Below are 16,410 nucleotides of genomic sequence, written 5' to 3' on the forward strand. Positions count from 1 at the left end.
AGTATGGTCAGTACACATTGACCAGGGTGGTGAAATATGGTCAGTACACATTGACCAGGGTGGTGAAGTATGGTCAGTCCACATTGACCAGGGTGGTGAAGTATGGTCAGTCCACATTGACCAGGGTGGTGAAGTATGGTCAGTACACATTGACCAGAGTGGTGAAGTATGGTCAGTACACATTGACCAGCGTGGTGAAGTATGGTCAGTACACATTGACCAGCGTGGTGAAGTATGGTCATGTCACATTGACCAGGGTGGTGAAGTATGGTCAGTCCACATTGACCAGCGTGGTGAAGTATGGTCAGTACACATTGACCAGCGTGGTGAAGTATGGTCAGTCCACATTGACCAGGGTGGTGAAGTATGGTCAGTACACATTGACCAGGGTGGTGAAATATGGTCAGGTCACATTGACCAGGGTGGTGAAGTATGGTCAGTCCACATTGACCAGGGTGGTGAAGTATGGTCAGTACACATTGACCAGGGTGGTGAAGTATGGTCAGTACACATTGACCAGGGTGGTGAAGTATGGTCAGTGCACATTAACCAGGGTGGTGAAGTATGGCCAGTACACATTGACCAGGGTGGTGAAGTATGGTCAGGTCACATTGACCAGGGTGGTGAAGTATGGTCAGTCCACATTGACCAGGGTGGTGAAGTATGGTCAGTACACATTGACCAGGGTGGTGAAATATGGTCAGTACACATTGACCAGGGTGGTGAAGTATGGTCAGTACACATTGACCAGCGTGGTGAAGTATGGTCAGTCCACATTGACCAGGGTGGTGAAGTATGGTCAGTCCACATTGACCAGGGTGGTGAAGTATGGTCAGTACACATTGACCAGAGTGGTGAAGTATGGTCAGTACACATTGACCAGCGTGGTGAAGTATGGTCAGTCCACATTGACCAGGGTGGTGAAGTATGGTCAGTACACATTGACCAGGGTGGTGAAGTATGGTCAGTACACATTGACCAGCGTGGTGAAGTATGGTCAGTACACATTGACCAGGGTGGTGAAGTATAGTCAGTACACATTGACCAGGGTGGTGAAGTATGGTCAGGTCACATTGACCAGGGTGGTGAAGTATGGTCAGTCCACATTGACCAGGGTGGTGAAGTATGGTCAGTACACATTGACCAGGGTGGTGAAGTATGGTCAGTACACATTGACCAGCGTGGTGAAGTATGGTCAGTCCACATTGACCAGGGTAGTGAAGTATGGTCAGTCCACATTGACCAGGGTGGTGAAGTATGGTCAGTACACATTGACCAGCGTGGTGAAGTATGGTCAGGTCACATTGATCAGGGTGGTGAAGTATGGTCAGTACACATTGACCAGCGTGGTGAAGTATGGTCAGTACACATTGACCAACGTGGTGAAGTATGGTCAGTACACATTGACCAGGGTGGTGAAGTATGGTCAGTTCACATTGACCAGCGTGGTGAAGTATGGTCAGGTCACATTGACCAGCGTGGTGAACTATGGTCAGGTCACATTGACCAGCGTGGTGATGTATGGTCAGGTCACATTGACCAGAGTGGTGAAGTATGGTCAGTACACATTGACCAGCGTGGTGAAGTATGGTCAGTACACATTGACCAGCGTGGTGAAGTATGGTCAGTCCACATTGACCAGAGTGGTGAAGTATGGTCAGTACACATTGACCAGCGTGGTGAAGTATGGTCAGTACACATTGACCAGCGTGGTGAAGTATGGTCATGTCACATTGACCAGGGTGGTGAAGTATGGTCAGTCCACATTGACCAGCGTGGTGAAGTATGGTCAGTACACATTGACCAGCGTGGTGAAGTATGGTCAGTCCACATTGACCAGGGTGGTGAAGTATGGTCAGTACACATTGACCAGGGTGGTGAAATATGGTCAGGTCACATTGACCAGGGTGGTGAAGTATGGTCAGTCCACATTGACCAGGGTGGTGAAATATGGTCAGTACACATTGACCAGGGTGGTGAAGTATGGTCAGTACACATTGACCAGGGTGGTGAAGTATGGTCAGTACACATCGACCAGAGTGGTGAAGTATGGTCAGTACACATTGACCAGGGTGGTGAAGTATGGTCAGTCCACATTGACCAGGGTGGTGAAGTATGGTCAGTCCACATTGACCAGGGTGGTGAAGTATGGTCAGTCCACATTGACCAGCGTGGTGAAGTATGGTCAGTCCACATTGACCAGCGTGGTGAAGTATGGTCAGTACACATTGACCAGCGTGGTGAAGTATGGTCAGTCCACATTGACCAGAGTGGTGAAGTATGGTCAGTGCACATTGACCAGGGTGGTGAAGTATGGCCAGTACACATTGACCAGGGTGGTGAAGTATGGTCAGTCCACATTGACCAGGGTGGTGAAGTATGGTCAGTACACATTGACCAGGGTGGTGAAATATGGTCAGTACACATTGACCAGGGTGGTGAAGTATGGTCAGTCCACATTGACCAGGGTGGTGAAGTATGGTCAGTCCACATTGACCAGGGTGGTGAAGTATGGTCAGTACACATTGACCAGAGTGGTGAAGTATGGTCAGTACACATTGACCAGCGTGGTGAAGTATGGTCAGTACACATTGACCAGCGTGGTGAAGTATGGTCATGTCACATTGACCAGGGTGGTGAAGTATGGTCAGTCCACATTGACCAGCGTGGTGAAGTATGGTCAGTACACATTGACCAGCGTGGTGAAGTATGGTCAGTCCACATTGACCAGGGTGGTGAAGTATGGTCAGTACACATTGACCAGGGTGGTGAAATATGGTCAGGTCACATTGACCAGGGTGGTGAAGTATGGTCAGTCCACATTGACCAGGGTGGTGAAGTATGGTCAGTACACATTGACCAGGGTGGTGAAGTATGGTCAGTACACATTGACCAGGGTGGTGAAGTATGGTCAGTACACATCGACCAGAGTGGTGAAGTATGGTCAGTACACATTGACCAGGGTGGTGAAGTATGGTCAGTCCACATTGACCAGGGTGGTGAAGTATGGTCAGTCCACATTGACCAGGGTGGTGAAGTATGGTCAGTCCACATTGACCAGGGTGGTGAAGTATGGTCAGTCCACATTGACCAGCGTGGTGAAGTATGGTCAGTCCACATTGACCAGCGTGGTGAAGTATGGTCAGTACACATTGACCAGCGTGGTGAAGTATGGTCAGTCCACATTGACCAGAGTGGTGAAGTATGGTCAGTGCACATTGACCAGGGTGGTGAAGTATGGCCAGTACACATTGACCAGGGTGGTGAAGTATGGTCAGTCCACATTGACCAGGGTGGTGAAGTATGGTCAGTACACATTGACCAGGGTGGTGAAATATGGTCAGTACACATTGACCAGGGTGGTGAAGTATGGTCAGTCCACATTGACCAGGGTGGTGAAGTATGGTCAGTCCACATTGACCAGGGTGGTGAAGTATGGTCAGTACACATTGACCAGAGTGGTGAAGTATGGTCAGTACACATTGACCAGCGTGGTGAAGTATGGTCAGGTCACATTGATCAGGGTGGTGAAGTATGGTCAGTACACATTGACCAGCGTGGTGAAGTATGGTCAGTACACATTGACCAGCGTGGTGAAGTATGGTCATGTCACATTGACCAGGGTGGTGAAGTATGGTCAGTCCACATTGACCAGCGTGGTGAAGTATGGTCAGTACACATTGACCAGCGTGGTGAAGTATGGTCAGTCCACATTGACCAGGGTGGTGAAGTATGGTCAGTACACATTGACCAGGGTGGTGAAATATGGTCAGGTCACATTGACCAGGGTGGTGAAGTATGGTCAGTCCACATTGACCAGGGTGGTGAAATATGGTCAGTACACATTGACCAGGGTGGTGAAGTATGGTCAGTACACATTGACCAGGGTGGTGAAGTATGGTCAGTACACATTGACCAGGGTGGTGAAGTATGGTCAGTACACATTGACCAGCGTGGTGAAGTATGGTCAGTCCACATTGACCAGGGTGGTGAAGTATGGTCAGTCCACATTGACCAGGGTGGTGAAGTATGGTCAGTACACATTGACCAGAGTGGTGAAGTATGGTCAGTACACATTGACCAGCGTGGTGAAGTATGGTCAGTCCACATTGACCAGGGTGGTGAAGTATGGTCAGTACACATTGACCAGGGTGGTGAAGTATGGTCAGTACACATTGACCAGAGTGGTGAAGTATGGTCAGTGCACATTGACCAGGGTGGTGAAGTATGGCCAGTACACATTGACCAGGGTGGTGAAGTATGGTCAGGTCACATTGACCAGGGTGGTGAAGTATGGTCAGTCCACATTGACCAGGGTGGTGAAGTATGGTCAGTACACATTGACCAGGGTGGTGAAGTATGGTCAGTACACATTGACCAGGGTGGTGAAGTATGGTCAGTACACATCGACCAGAGTGGTGAAGTATGGTCAGTACACATTGACCAGGGTGGTGAAGTATGGTCAGTCCACATTGACCAGGGTGGTGAAGTATGGTCAGTCCACATTGACCAGGGTGGTGAAGTATGGTCAGTCCACATTGACCAGCGTGGTGAAGTATGGTCAGTCCACATTGACCAGCGTGGTGAAGTATGGTCAGTACACATTGACCAGCGTGGTGAAGTATGGTCAGTCCACATTGACCAGAGTGGTGAAGTATGGTCAGTGCACATTGACCAGGGTGGTGAAGTATGGCCAGTACACATTGACCAGGGTGGTGAAGTATGGTCAGTCCACATTGACCAGGGTGGTGAAGTATGGTCAGTACACATTGACCAGGGTGGTGAAATATGGTCAGTACACATTGACCAGGGTGGTGAAGTATGGTCAGTCCACATTGACCAGGGTGGTGAAGTATGGTCAGTCCACATTGACCAGGGTGGTGAAGTATGGTCAGTACACATTGACCAGAGTGGTGAAGTATGGTCAGTACACATTGACCAGCGTGGTGAAGTATGGTCAGTACACATTGACCAGCGTGGTGAAGTATGGTCATGTCACATTGACCAGGGTGGTGAAGTATGGTCAGTCCACATTGACCAGCGTGGTGAAGTATGGTCAGTACACATTGACCAGCGTGGTGAAGTATGGTCAGTCCACATTGACCAGGGTGGTGAAGTATGGTCAGTACACATTGACCAGGGTGGTGAAATATGGTCAGGTCACATTGACCAGGGTGGTGAAGTATGGTCAGTCCACATTGACCAGGGTGGTGAAGTATGGTCAGTACACATTGACCAGGGTGGTGAAGTATGGTCAGTACACATTGACCAGGGTGGTGAAGTATGGTCAGTACACATCGACCAGAGTGGTGAAGTATGGTCAGTACACATTGACCAGGGTGGTGAAGTATGGTCAGTCCACATTGACCAGGGTGGTGAAGTATGGTCAGTCCACATTGACCAGGGTGGTGAAGTATGGTCAGTCCACATTGACCAGGGTGGTGAAGTATGGTCAGTCCACATTGACCAGCGTGGTGAAGTATGGTCAGTCCACATTGACCAGCGTGGTGAAGTATGGTCAGTACACATTGACCAGCGTGGTGAAGTATGGTCAGTCCACATTGACCAGAGTGGTGAAGTATGGTCAGTGCACATTGACCAGGGTGGTGAAGTATGGCCAGTACACATTGACCAGGGTGGTGAAGTATGGTCAGTCCACATTGACCAGGGTGGTGAAGTATGGTCAGTACACATTGACCAGGGTGGTGAAATATGGTCAGTACACATTGACCAGGGTGGTGAAGTATGGTCAGTCCACATTGACCAGGGTGGTGAAGTATGGTCAGTCCACATTGACCAGGGTGGTGAAGTATGGTCAGTACACATTGACCAGAGTGGTGAAGTATGGTCAGTACACATTGACCAGCGTGGTGAAGTATGGTCAGGTCACATTGATCAGGGTGGTGAAGTATGGTCAGTACACATTGACCAGCGTGGTGAAGTATGGTCAGTACACATTGACCAGCGTGGTGAAGTATGGTCATGTCACATTGACCAGGGTGGTGAAGTATGGTCAGTCCACATTGACCAGCGTGGTGAAGTATGGTCAGTACACATTGACCAGCGTGGTGAAGTATGGTCAGTCCACATTGACCAGGGTGGTGAAGTATGGTCAGTACACATTGACCAGGGTGGTGAAATATGGTCAGGTCACATTGACCAGGGTGGTGAAGTATGGTCAGTCCACATTGACCAGGGTGGTGAAATATGGTCAGTACACATTGACCAGGGTGGTGAAGTATGGTCAGTACACATTGACCAGGGTGGTGAAGTATGGTCAGTACACATTGACCAGGGTGGTGAAGTATGGTCAGTACACATTGACCAGCGTGGTGAAGTATGGTCAGTCTACATTGACCAGGGTGGTGAAGTATGGTCAGTCCACATTGACCAGGGTGGTGAAGTATGGTCAGTACACATTGACCAGAGTGGTGAAGTATGGTCAGTACACATTGACCAGCGTGGTGAAGTATGGTCAGTCCACATTGACCAGGGTGGTGAAGTATGGTCAGTACACATTGACCAGGGTGGTGAAGTATGGTCAGTACACATTGACCAGAGTGGTGAAGTATGGTCAGTGCACATTGACCAGGGTGGTGAAGTATGGCCAGTACACATTGACCAGGGTGGTGAAGTATGGTCAGGTCACATTGACCAGGGTGGTGAAGTATGGTCAGTCCACATTGACCAGGGTGGTGAAGTATGGTCAGTACACATTGACCAGGGTGGTGAAATATGGTCAGTACACATTGACCAGGGTGGTGAAGTATGGTCAGTACACATTGACCAGCGTGGTGAAGTATGGTCAGTCCACATTGACCAGGGTGGTGAAGTATGGTCAGTCCACATTGACCAGGGTGGTGAAGTATGGTCAGTACACATTGACCAGAGTGGTGAAGTATGGTCAGTACACATTGACCAGCGTGGTGAAGTATGGTCAGTCCACATTGACCAGGGTGGTGAAGTATGGTCAGTACACATTGACCAGGGTGGTGAAGTATGGTCAGTACACATTGACCAGCGTGGTGAAGTATGGTCAGTACACATTGACCAGGGTGGTGAAGTATAGTCAGTACACATTGACCAGGGTGGTGAAGTATGGTCAGGTCACATTGACCAGGGTGGTGAAGTATGGTCAGTCCACATTGACCAGGGTGGTGAAGTATGGTCAGTACACATTGACCAGGGTGGTGAAGTATGGTCAGTACACATTGACCAGCGTGGTGAAGTATGGTCAGTCCACATTGACCAGGGTAGTGAAGTATGGTCAGTCCACATTGACCAGGGTGGTGAAGTATGGTCAGTACACATTGACCAGCGTGGTGAAGTATGGTCAGGTCACATTGATCAGGGTGGTGAAGTATGGTCAGTACACATTGACCAGCGTGGTGAAGTATGGTCAGTACACATTGACCAACGTGGTGAAGTATGGTCAGTACACATTGACCAGGGTGGTGAAGTATGGTCAGTTCACATTGACCAGCGTGGTGAAGTATGGTCAGGTCACATTGACCAGCGTGGTGAACTATGGTCAGGTCACATTGACCAGCGTGGTGATGTATGGTCAGGTCACATTGACCAGAGTGGTGAAGTATGGTCAGTACACATTGACCAGCGTGGTGAAGTATGGTCAGTACACATTGACCAGCGTGGTGAAGTATGGTCAGTCCACATTGACCAGAGTGGTGAAGTATGGTCAGTACACATTGACCAGCGTGGTGAAGTATGGTCAGTACACATTGACCAGCGTGGTGAAGTATGGTCATGTCACATTGACCAGGGTGGTGAAGTATGGTCAGTCCACATTGACCAGCGTGGTGAAGTATGGTCAGTACACATTGACCAGCGTGGTGAAGTATGGTCAGTCCACATTGACCAGGGTGGTGAAGTATGGTCAGTACACATTGACCAGGGTGGTGAAATATGGTCAGGTCACATTGACCAGGGTGGTGAAGTATGGTCAGTCCACATTGACCAGGGTGGTGAAATATGGTCAGTACACATTGACCAGGGTGGTGAAGTATGGTCAGTACACATCGACCAGAGTGGTGAAGTATGGTCAGTACACATTGACCAGGGTGGTGAAGTATGGTCAGTCCACATTGACCAGGGTGGTGAAGTATGGTCAGTCCACATTGACCAGGGTGGTGAAGTATGGTCAGTCCACATTGACCAGCGTGGTGAAGTATGGTCAGTCCACATTGACCAGCGTGGTGAAGTATGGTCAGTACACATTGACCAGCGTGGTGAAGTATGGTCAGTCCACATTGACCAGAGTGGTGAAGTATGGTCAGTGCACATTGACCAGGGTGGTGAAGTATGGCCAGTACACATTGACCAGGGTGGTGAAGTATGGTCAGTCCACATTGACCAGGGTGGTGAAGTATGGTCAGTACACATTGACCAGGGTGGTGAAATATGGTCAGTACACATTGACCAGGGTGGTGAAGTATGGTCAGTCCACATTGACCAGGGTGGTGAAGTATGGTCAGTCCACATTGACCAGGGTGGTGAAGTATGGTCAGTACACATTGACCAGAGTGGTGAAGTATGGTCAGTACACATTGACCAGCGTGGTGAAGTATGGTCAGTACACATTGACCAGCGTGGTGAAGTATGGTCATGTCACATTGACCAGGGTGGTGAAGTATGGTCAGTCCACATTGACCAGCGTGGTGAAGTATGGTCAGTACACATTGACCAGCGTGGTGAAGTATGGTCAGTCCACATTGACCAGGGTGGTGAAGTATGGTCAGTACACATTGACCAGGGTGGTGAAATATGGTCAGGTCACATTGACCAGGGTGGTGAAGTATGGTCAGTCCACATTGACCAGGGTGGTGAAGTATGGTCAGTACACATTGACCAGGGTGGTGAAGTATGGTCAGTACACATTGACCAGGGTGGTGAAGTATGGTCAGTACACATCGACCAGAGTGGTGAAGTATGGTCAGTACACATTGACCAGGGTGGTGAAGTATGGTCAGTCCACATTGACCAGGGTGGTGAAGTATGGTCAGTCCACATTGACCAGGGTGGTGAAGTATGGTCAGTCCACATTGACCAGCGTGGTGAAGTATGGTCAGTCCACATTGACCAGCGTGGTGAAGTATGGTCAGTACACATTGACCAGCGTGGTGAAGTATGGTCAGTACACATTGACCAGCGTGGTGAAGTATGGTCAGTCCACATTGACCAGAGTGGTGAAGTATGGTCAGTGCACATTGACCAGGGTGGTGAAGTATGGCCAGTACACATTGACCAGGGTGGTGAAGTATGGTCAGTCCACATTGACCAGGGTGGTGAAGTATGGTCAGTACACATTGACCAGGGTGGTGAAATATGGTCAGTACACATTGACCAGGGTGGTGAAGTATGGTCAGTCCACATTGACCAGGGTGGTGAAGTATGGTCAGTCCACATTGACCAGGGTGGTGAAGTATGGTCAGTACACATTGACCAGAGTGGTGAAGTATGGTCAGTACACATTGACCAGCGTGGTGAAGTATGGTCAGGTCACATTGATCAGGGTGGTGAAGTATGGTCAGTACACATTGACCAGCGTGGTGAAGTATGGTCAGTACACATTGACCAACGTGGTGAAGTATGGTCAGTACACATTGACCAGGGTGGTGAAGTATGGTCAGTTCACATTGACCAGCGTGGTGAAGTATGGTCAGGTCACATTGACCAGCGTGGTGAACTATGGTCAGGTCACATTGACCAGCGTGGTGATGTATGGTCAGGTCACATTGACCAGAGTGGTGAAGTATGGTCAGTACACATTGACCAGCGTGGTGAAGTATGGTCAGTACACATTGACCAGCGTGGTGAAGTATGGTCAGTCCACATTGACCAGAGTGGTGAAGTATGGTCAGTCCACATTGACCAGAGTGGTGAAGTATGGTCAGTACACATTGACCAGCGTGGTGAAGTATGGTCAGTACACATTGACCAGCGTGGTGAAGTATGGTCATGTCACATTGACCAGGGTGGTGAAGTATGGTCAGTCCACATTGACCAGCGTGGTGAAGTATGGTCAGTACACATTGACCAGCGTGGTGAAGTATGGTCAGTCCACATTGACCAGGGTGGTGAAGTATGGTCAGTACACATTGACCAGGGTGGTGAAATATGGTCAGGTCACATTGACCAGGGTGGTGAAGTATGGTCAGTCCACATTGACCAGGGTGGTGAAGTATGGTCAGTACACATTGACCAGGGTGGTGAAGTATGGTCAGTACACATTGACCAGGGTGGTCAAGTATGGTCAGTACACATCGACCAGAGTGGTGAAGTATGGTCAGTACACATTGACCAGGGTGGTGAAGTATGGTCAGTCCACATTGACCAGGGTGGTGAAGTATGGTCAGTCCACATTGACCAGGGTGGTGAAGTATGGTCAGTCCACATTGACCAGCGTGGTGAAGTATGGTCAGTCCACATTGACCAGCGTGGTGAAGTATGGTCAGTACACATTGACCAGCGTGGTGAAGTATGGTCAGTCCACATTGACCAGAGTGGTGAAGTATGGTCAGTGCACATTGACCAGGGTGGTGAAGTATGGCCAGTACACATTGACCAGGGTGGTGAAGTATGGTCAGTCCACATTGACCAGGGTGGTGAAGTATGGTCAGTACACATTGACCAGGGTGGTGAAATATGGTCAGTACACATTGACCAGGGTGGTGAAGTATGGTCAGTCCACATTGACCAGGGTGGTGAAGTATGGTCAGTCCACATTGACCAGGGTGGTGAAGTATGGTCAGTACACATTGACCAGAGTGGTGAAGTATGGTCAGTACACATTGACCAGCGTGGTGAAGTATGGTCAGTCCACATTGACCAGGGTGGTGAAGTATGGTCAGTACACATTGACCAGGGTGGTGAAGTATGGTCAGTACACATTGACCAGCGTGGTGAAGTATGGTCAGTACACATTGACCAGGGTGGTGAAGTATAGTCAGTACACATTGACCAGGGTGGTGAAGTATGGTCAGGTCACATTGACCAGGGTGGTGAAGTATGGTCAGTCCACATTGACCAGGGTGGTGAAGTATGGTCAGTACACATTGACCAGGGTGGTGAAGTATGGTCAGTACACATTGACCAGCGTGGTGAAGTATGGTCAGTACACATTGACCAACGTGGTGAAGTATGGTCAGTACACATTGACCAGGGTGGTGAAGTATGGTCAGTTCACATTGACCAGCGTGGTGAAGTATGGTCAGGTCACATTGACCAGCGTGGTGAACTATGGTCAGGTCACATTGACCAGCGTGGTGATGTATGGTCAGGTCACATTGACCAGAGTGGTGAAGTATGGTCAGTACACATTGACCAGCGTGGTGAAGTATGGTCAGTACACATTGACCAGCGTGGTGAAGTATGGTCAGTCCACATTGACCAGAGTGGTGAAGTATGGTCAGTCCACATTGACCAGAGTGGTGAAGTATGGTCAGTACACATTGACCAGCGTGGTGAAGTATGGTCAGTACACATTGACCAGCGTGGTGAAGTATGGTCATGTCACATTGACCAGGGTGGTGAAGTATGGTCAGTCCACATTGAACAGCGTGGTGAAGTATGGTCAGTACACATTGACCAGCGTGGTGAAGTATGGTCAGTCCACATTGACCAGGGTGGTGAAGTATGGTCAGTACACATTGACCAGGGTGGTGAAATATGGTCAGGTCACATTGACCAGGGTGGTGAAGTATGGTCAGTCCACATTGACCAGGGTGGTGAAGTATGGTCAGTACACATTGACCAGGGTGGTGAAGTATGGTCAGTACACATTGACCAGGGTGGTGAAGTATGGTCAGTACACATCGACCAGAGTGGTGAAGTATGGTCAGTACACATTGACCAGGGTGGTGAAGTATGGTCAGTCCACATTGACCAGGGTGGTGAAGTTTGGTCAGTCCACATTGACCAGGGTGGTGAAGTATGGTCAGTCCACATTGACCAGCGTGGTGAAGTATGGTCAGTCCACATTGACCAGCGTGGTGAAGTATGGTCAGTACACATTGACCAGCGTGGTGAAGTATGGTCAGTCCACATTGACCAGAGTGGTGAAGTATGGTCAGTGCACATTGACCAGGGTGGTGAAGTATGGCCAGTACACATTGACCAGGGTGGTGAAGTATGGTCAGGTCACATTGACCAGGGTGGTGAAGTATGGTCAGTCCACATTGACCAGGGTGGTGAAGTATGGTCAGTACACATTGACCAGGGTGGTGAAATATGGTCAGTACACATTGACCAGGGTGGTGAAGTATGGTCAGTACACATTGACCAGCGTGGTGAAGTATGGTCAGTCCACATTTACCAGGGTGGTGAAGTATGGTCAGTCCACATTGACCAGGGTGGTGAAGTATGGTCAGTACACATTGACCAGAGTGGTGAAGTATGGTCAGTACACATTGACCAGCGTGGTGAAGTATGGTCAGTCCACATTGACCAGGGTGGTGAAGTATGGTCAGTACACATTGACCAGGGTGGTGAAGTATGGTCAGTACACATTGACCAGCGTGGTGAAGTATGGTCAGTACACATTGACCAGGGTGGTGAAGTATAGTCAGTACACATTGACCAGGGTGGTGAAGTATGGTCAGGTCACATTGACCAGGGTGGTGAAGTATGGTCAGTCCACATTGACCAGGGTGGTGAAGTATGGTCAGTACACATTGACCAGGGTGGTGAAGTATGGTCAGTACACATTGACCAGCGTGGTGAAGTATGGTCAGTCCACATTGACCAGGGTAGTGAAGTATGGTCAGTCCACATTGACCAGGGTGGGGAAGTATGGTCAGTACACATTGACCAGCGTGGTGAAGTATGGTCAGGTCACATTGACCAGGGTGGTGAAGTATGGTCAGTACACATTGACCAGCGTGGTGAAGTATGGTCAGGTCACATTGATCAGGGTGGTGAAGTATGGTCAGTACACATTGACCAGCGTGGTGAAGTATGGTCAGTACACATTGACCAACGTGGTGAAGTATGGTCAGTACACATTGACCAGGGTGGTGAAGTATGGTCAGTTCACATTGACCAGCGTGGTGAAGTATGGTCAGGTCACATTGACCAGCGTGGTGAACTATGGTCAGGTCACATTGACCAGCGTGGTGATGTATGGTCAGGTCACATTGACCAGAGTGGTGAAGTATGGTCAGTACACATTGACCAGCGTGGTGAAGTATGGTCAGTACACATTGACTAGCGTGGTGAAGTATGGTCAGTACACATTGACCAGAGTGGTGAAGTATGGTCAGTACACATTGACCAGCGTGGTGAAGTATGGTCAGGTCACATTGACCAGGGTGGTGAAGTATGGTCAGTACACATTGACCAGCGTGGTGAAGTATGGTCAGTACACATTGACCAGCGTGGTGAAGTATGGTCAGTACACATTGACCAGGGTGGTGAAGTATGGTCAGTACACATTGACCAGCGTGGTGAAGTATGGTCAGTCCACATTGACCAGGGTGGTGAAGTATGGTCAGTCCACATTGACCAGGGTGGTGAAGTATGGTCAGTCCACATTGACCAGGGTGGTGAAGTATGGTCAGTACACATTGACCAGCGTGGTGAAGTATGGTCAGTACACATTGACCAGCGTGGTGAAGTATGGTCAGTACACATTGACCAGAGTGGTGAAGTATGGTCAGTACACATTGACCAGCGTGGTGAAGTATGGTCAGTCCACATTGACCAGAGTGGTGAAGTATGGTCAGTACACATTGACCAGGGTGGTGAAGTATGGTCAGGTCGCATTGACCAGCGTGGTGAAGTATGGTCAGTCCACATAGACCAGCGTGGTGAAGTATGGTCAGTACACATTGACCAGAGTGGTGAAGTATGGTCAGTACACATTGACCAGCGTGGTGAAGTATGGTCAGTCCACATTGACCAGAGTGGTGAAGTATGGTCAGTACACATTGACCAGAGTGGTGAAGTATGTTCAGTACACATTGACCAGGGTGGTGAAGTATGGTCAGGTCGCATTGACCAGCGTGGTGAAGTATGGTCAGTAATCATTGACCAGGGTGGTGAAGTATGGTCAGTCCACATAGACCAGCGTGGTGAAGTATGGTCAGTACACATTGACCAGCGTGGTGAAGTATGGTCAGTACACATTGACCAGGGTGGTGAAGTATGGTCAAGCAAATCCCTCAACCTCTCACTTGGGAGATTAGAATGATGTTTTGTGTTTCTCACTCGTGAAGAAATACAATAAAATTACATTAAAACAAAAAAAAACAATCACGACGTTTCGATCACAACGCAAGCGATCTTCATCAGGTGTCAAGAACAAATCGCGGAGGTAAATACAGCAAAAAGATGAGAGACGAGAATTCAACAAACCTGAAACAACATTACGTGAAGCACATCCAGTCAGGCCAACAACACAGTTAGACACTTCCTGGCGGACCACGAATTTCAGAAGAGTGTTACATTTCGTGTTCAACCTTTGGATTGCACATAGCAGCATAGATAGAATGAAAAATACGAGGTACACGGTGAGTAGAAATACATATACAAGTCCACCAAGAGGTAAGGAGAATTCAAGAAACCTGAAACAACATTACGTGAAGCACATCCAGTCAGGCCAACAACACAGTTAGACACTTCCTGGCAGACCACGAATTTCAGAAGAGTGTTAAATTTCGTGTTCAACCTTTGGATTGCACATACCACCTGATGAAGATCGCTTGCGTTGTGATCGAAACGTCGTGATTGTTTATTGTTTCAATATAATTTTATTGTATTTCTACATACGTGACTTTACCGAAGAAACCAATGAGTAATTTCATGCAGTCACGAAAGCTTTAATACTTTATTAAGTTCTGAATTGGCCTGTTGTAAGGTAGGGGCAACTGATGAGGGGTTGACAGCTGCGCCATCGAGAGGGAATCTTGATGGTGACGGTGTTTGTCTTTGTGGGTGAAGGACGCCAGTGGGACAGCCTCGCCATGGACACGTCAGGTGACGAACTTGGCCGTGGTGGCAGCAGCAGCAAGGCTGCTTCTGACAGCCGGTGATGGCTCTGTGGTGATCGTGATGGGGTTGGTGGTGGTGATTGTGAGGGTGGTAGTGATGGGTGGTGATCGTAATGATTGTGGTAATGGTGGTGATCGTGAGGGTGGTTATCGTGATGGGGTTGGTGGTGATCATGATGATGGTAGTGATGGTTGGGGATCGTTATGGTGAATGTGAGGATGGTAGTAATGGTGGTGATCGTGAGGGTGGTTATTGTGAGGGTGGTTATCGTGATGGGGTTGGTGGTGATCATGATGATGGTAGTGATGGTTGGAGGTCTTTATGGTGATTGTGAGGGTGGTAGTGATGGTGGTGATCGTGAGGGTGGTTATTGTGAGGGTGGTTATTGTGAGGGTGGTTATCGTGATGGGGTTGGTGGTGATCATGATGATGGTAGTGATGGTTGGAGATCTTTATGGTGATTGTGAGGGTGGTAGTGATGGTGGTGATCGTGAGGGTCGTGGTGATGGTGGTGATTGTGAGGGTGATGGTGGTGATCGTGATGATGGTGGTGATCGTGATGATGGTGGTGATCGTGATGGCGATGATGTTCATGACGATGGTGCACGTGATGGGGATGGTTATGATGGCGATCGTGGTCATCAGGGCCATAGAAAGTCATAGACGACAGTTAGGCAATACAAAAAAAAGATGTATTCCTGACCAGGGAGTATACATTTTGTGAAGTATAATTACCTTCTCAGGGAGTATAATTTCCAACAGTTTTGCACTATTGGACATTGTGCTCCCTAGTTGGATCGTATTCTCCCCGTACAGAAATTCACGATCACATTGTGTCTCGTACATTTTCTCTCCCACCTGTCACAATCCCAACACCAGGTACGATTCCAACACCAACTATGACCCTTCCACCCAATTATCTTCAGCCGCCGAGGAAGCCTTGACCCTGCTCTCAAGCCCCTCGGGTAGGCCCACCTCTGACGATCTGACAAACGAGCTGGAAGCACTGGTGCAGGAGATGAACGATAAACGCGCCAGGGACTTGGAGATGTTGAACGAGTTCCAGAATTCACTATTATTCGAGGTGAGAGGATGTTACTACGACCCAGGGTCGCCTTAATCTGGCTCTCTTGAGCCTCTGGGGCTTAACACCTGGGTCCTTAGGCGCCCTCATTCTGGCTTTGAAACTGTGCGAAGGATTTATGAAACAAGCCTCAGAGTTGTAACACTGAACCTGACGGGGAGCCTTCAGACCAAAATGTACGAGGGCAATTTTCAGGAAACGGTTGGCAAAAATCATCAATGATGATCACATGTGAAAGAAATGCTGTATCTTTAAAAAAAAACTGACTCAAATCTGATGACTGATCTCCCTTTTTTACATTTGGGTAAGCAACTTCCGTT

At 48.8% G+C, this 16,410-nt stretch overlaps 1 long non-coding RNA gene across 2 annotated transcripts in view; it reads left to right on the forward strand.

The window, feature by feature from the left end:
- Positions 1–16,410, forward strand: part of LOC142912454 (uncharacterized) — a 102,963-nt gene that overhangs the window by 70,243 nt on the left and 16,310 nt on the right. For both annotated transcript variants that reach the window (XR_012934069.1, XR_012934068.1), the window contains exon 2: positions 15,886–16,090. This is a non-coding gene — a long non-coding RNA (uncharacterized LOC142912454). The remainder of the gene's footprint in view (positions 1–15,885; positions 16,091–16,410) is intronic.

This window comes from Petromyzon marinus, unplaced genomic scaffold (assembly GCF_048934315.1).
Source record: "Petromyzon marinus isolate PM22_M1 ecotype Great Lakes invasive population unplaced genomic scaffold, UKy_Petmar_22M1.pri1.0 PM_G_Scaffold_200, whole genome shotgun sequence".
Classification (NCBI taxonomy): domain Eukaryota; kingdom Metazoa; phylum Chordata; class Hyperoartia; order Petromyzontiformes; family Petromyzontidae; genus Petromyzon; species Petromyzon marinus.